We start from the raw sequence: 4,537 nt of genomic DNA, 5'->3' as shown, positions 1-4,537 counted from the left end.
CCTCTTTGCTTATACTCATTAAATATTTTAGTTAGAATTCATGTTTGACATTATATTACATTTTTCTCTGTGTTTTAGGTATCAAGGTCATATTTATCTCATAAAAGCGGTTTGGTAATATCCTTGACCCCCCTTTTCTTCTAACAATTTTTGTAAAACAGAATCACTATTTTTTGAGGCCTTTACTTGTTAATCTATTCCTGAGGCATTTTTTCTCTTTTGGGAGTTCATTTATAGATTGCATTATTTCTATTATTGATATTAAAGCTTTTTTTTTTACTTATTCTGGTAGCCTTTATATTTTATTTAAAACATTTCATTGAAAATTTTCTGTCTTATATCTGGGCATCACACAAACAGAGAACCACATCACAGACCAAGGGCACAGTTCTGGATTGAGGAACATAATTAGCACATTAAAAGCATTGGGTTGTAGGCCATTCAGGATCCTGGACATAGGTCTAAGGAAGGAAAAAAATGTTTGTGCTCTCTCACAGAGCAAAATACAGGCCAGGAGGGTAATGATCACACCAATTCTTATATCATACTATTTTAGAAGAACTGAAAACATTTTGGTCCACTGAATTAGTTGTGAAAAAAGTCTGAAATTTGGAACAGTTCCTCCTCCACCCCAGGAGAAGAGCACAACTTTAACATGAAATTAAAACTCAAGAATAGGCTGCGAAGTGGGAAAACATTATAAATGAGAAAATAAACAAAAAAATTACCTTAGAAAGTTATGATTTAGAAGGGAAGATTAAATTAGAAAGTCAGAAAAGAACAATATCAAAACACTTACATTGGAAGTGCCAAAGAAAAATGTGAATTGGCCTCAGCCCAAAAAAGAATTCATAAAAAAAACTAAAATATTTTGTAAAATGAAATAAGAGTGGGTGGGTTGGTGCTGGGCCTGGTGGCTGCTGCTGCTGTAGCTATTTGGTGCTGTTGCTACTACTTCCACCTCTGCTGCTGCTGGTCCTCAACCATGACAGCCGAACCCCTGAGAGTGTGCATCATAGGCTCAGGCAACTGGGGCTCAGCCATGGACAAAATCATTGGCAGTAATGTCAAGAAGCATCAGAAGTTTGCCCAATGGTAAAGATATGGGTCTTTGAGGAAATGATGAATGGAGGAAAATTCATGGACATCATCAGTAACGATCATGATAATGTCAAGTACCATCCCGGAAACAAGCTGCCTGAAAATGTGATTGCTGTTTAAATTCTTAATGATGCTGTTGGAGACACTGAGCTCTTAATCTTTGTGATCCTGCACCAGTTTCATTCACAGGATCTGCAATGAGATCACCCTCATCAAGGGAATTGATGAGGATACCAAAGTGTTCAAACTTATTTCTGACATCATCAGAGAGAAGATGAGCATCATGGCAGTGTGCTGATTGATGCCAAAATCGCAAATGAGGTGGCCACTAGGAAGTTTTGTGAAACCACTATCAGTAGCAAGGTACTGGAGGATGGGCTTCTCTTCAAGGATCTCCTCCAGACTCCAAATTATGAATCACTGGCATGGATGATGCTGACACTGTAGAACTGTGTGGGGTACTCAAGAATACCATGGTGGTGGGATCTGTCTTCTGTGATGGCCTCTGCTGTGGGGACAACACCAAGGCTGCCATCATCCGCTTGGGGCTCATGGAGATGATTGCCTTTGCCAAGATCTTTTGCAGATCTACTATGAAGGTCGACCAGTCCATGAGATGCTTTCCTGCCTCCAGAGCCACCCAGAGCATATATAGCAGGGAAGACACAGCCACATGCCATGCAGCCTCTGCCTCTCCAAGGGGCCCAATGATGGCACAGCTCAGACACTCCTTTTCCTGACTTTCTCCTCCAAACATGAATGTTGTTGCCTTTCTCCAGGCTCATTATTTTCTAGCCCTGATGCAGAGGAAGTAGGTGGATGGCCCCGCACTGGATGGATTTGCAACTCATTTCATTGGGCAGGATGTGGGAATGTAAGACACCATCATGTGAGTGTTGCACAGCTGTACCCGAGTAGATGTCCATGTGAATGTGTTTGACCTTGTGTGTGTGTGTGTGTGTGTGTGTGTGTGTGTATGTGTCTGATTGTGCACACTCACTGCAGAACTAACCAAAGGGGATTTTTGGATTCATCTTTTGGAATTACTTCAGGGTAGTAGCTTGGGAAAGTGGGACTATTTTTTACTAGTTGCCTTTTGTTTGTTTTCAAATTGAATTCATTAAGGTTAGGTCTCTGGGTGAGGGCAATTTTTTTTTAGTGAGGCAATTGGGGTTAAGTGACTTGTCCAGGGTCACACAGCTTGTAAGTGTTAAGTGTCTGAGGCCGGATTTGAAATCAGGTACTCCTGACTCCAGGGCCGGTGCTCTATCCACTGTGCCACCTAGCTGCCCCAGCAATTTTGTTTTAACAATTAACCTGCATTCTTGTGGTGGGTGGGAAAGAAGAAATGACATTTTTCTGTTCCATGTGCTAAGTATATGATGAGAGCTTTACCTAAAAAAAAAAATGAAATAAGAATGATAGAGAAAATTAGGGAAAATAAAAGAGAGATTTGCAAGAGCATCATGAAAGGAGTCAAAACTTTAGTAAAGAAAGCAAAAAAAAAAAAAGGAAAAAAAGATGTACAAAATGCACTAAAGGAACAGCTAGGTGGCACAGTAGATAGAGCAACATCCCTGGAGTCAGGAGGACCTGAATTCAAATCTGGCCTCAGACACTTACTAGCTGTGTGACCATGGGCAAGTCACTTAACCCAGACTGCCTCAAAACAAAACAAAACAAAAAAATGTACTAAAGAAAATAACTCCTTATATAGTAGAGTTGGCCAAATGGAAAAAAGGTACGAAAGTTCACTGAAAACAATAATTCCTGAAAAACTTGAATTGGATGAGGGCAAGCTAATGCCTCCATTAGGCATCAAGAATAAAAATAAAACTAAATAAAAAGAAGGAAAAAAATAATAGAAAATTTGAAATATCTCATTGAAAAAAACAACTGACCTAGAGAATAGACAGAGGAGAGATAATTTGACAATTATTGGACTACCTGAAAGCCACAATTTAAAAATAAATTACCCTTAACATCATATTTCAAGACATTATCAAGAAAAACCTCTTCTGATATGCTAGAACCAGAGGCTAAAATAGATGTAGAAGGATTTCATCAATCACCTTCTGAAAGATATCCCCAAATTAAAACTTCAACGCATAATTATAACAAAATTCAAAACTTCCCAGGCCAAGAGAAAATAATTCAAGCAGTTAAAAAGGAAAAATTCAATTCTCTTGGAGCCATAATGAAAATTACACAGGATTTAGTACCTTCTACATTGAAGGATCAGAGACCTTGGAATATGATATTCTCCAAGGCAAAAAAATCTAGGCTTACATCTAAGAATCACTCACCCTCCCCAAAATGAGTAATAATACTTTAGGAAAAATGGATATTAATAGACTAGGGAACTTTCATGCATTAGTTTCCACTTGCCCAATTCGACTTTTTAAGGAATTATTTTTTTTTTTCAGTGAACTTTTGTACCTTTTTATTCCCAAGCATTACCAATCAAAAGACTATGGCATGGTACAGCCAGGTGGTATAGTGGATAAAGCACTGGCCCTGGATTCAGGGGGACCTGAGTTCAAATCTGGCCTCAGACACTTGACACTTACTAGTTGTGTGACCCTGGGCAAGTCAATTAACACTCATTGTCCCACCAAAAAAAAATTATGGCCTAACAAGAAGGTTGAATTTAAAATACAAGACTCAAGAAGAGCATAAAAAGGTAAACAGGAATGAGAAAACATAATAGATTCAATGAGGTTAAACCATTTACATTCCTATACAGGAAGATGATACTTGTAACTTTTAAATTTATCTTTATTAGAGCAATTATAAGGGATATGCAAAGATAGAAGGCATGGGTGCTAGTTGACTATGATGGGATGATATTAAAAAAAACAAAGGAAAGGGATAAAAAAAGGGGATGCACTGAAAGAAGAGGGAAGGGTGTGGTAGAATGGATTAAATTATGTCATATAAAGAAGTACAAAAGAATTATTACAGTAAAGGGGGAAATGGCAAAGCCTGAACTTTGTTCTCATCAGAATTGGCTCAAAGAAGGAATGGCATAGACAATCAATTGTGTATAGAAATTCATCTTACATTATAAGGAATTAGGAGGGAGGAGAATTACAGAATGGGGGCTGATAGAAAGGAGGGTGAATTACAGAAGGTGGTGGACAGAAGTAAAACACTTGTGAGGATGAGAGATTGGATACAGTGGATAGAGAGGGAGACAGACAGACAGATAGAGAGACATACACAGAGACAGAAAATAAACAGGGAAAAATAAGATGGAGGGAAGTACAGTAAGTGATCATAACTGTAAGTGTAAAAGGGATAAACTCACCAATCAAATGAAAGTGGCTAGCAGAGTTGATAAAAAAAAAGAATCTTACAAGATACTCTTTGTATATATATGTGCACACACACACATATTTGAAGCCAATAAACACAGAGAGAATAAGTATAAGGG

At 38.2% G+C, this 4,537-nt stretch overlaps 1 pseudogene; it reads left to right on the top strand.

The window, feature by feature from the left end:
- The first annotated feature begins 985 nt into the window (after positions 1-985).
- LOC122747482 lies at positions 986-1,841 on the top strand (annotated as a pseudogene).
- Positions 1,842-4,537: the final 2,696 nt, after the last annotated feature.

This window comes from Dromiciops gliroides, chromosome 3 (assembly GCF_019393635.1).
Source record: "Dromiciops gliroides isolate mDroGli1 chromosome 3, mDroGli1.pri, whole genome shotgun sequence".
NCBI classification, from domain to species: domain Eukaryota; kingdom Metazoa; phylum Chordata; class Mammalia; order Microbiotheria; family Microbiotheriidae; genus Dromiciops; species Dromiciops gliroides.
This window is presented reverse-complemented; position numbering and strand designations above follow the sequence as displayed.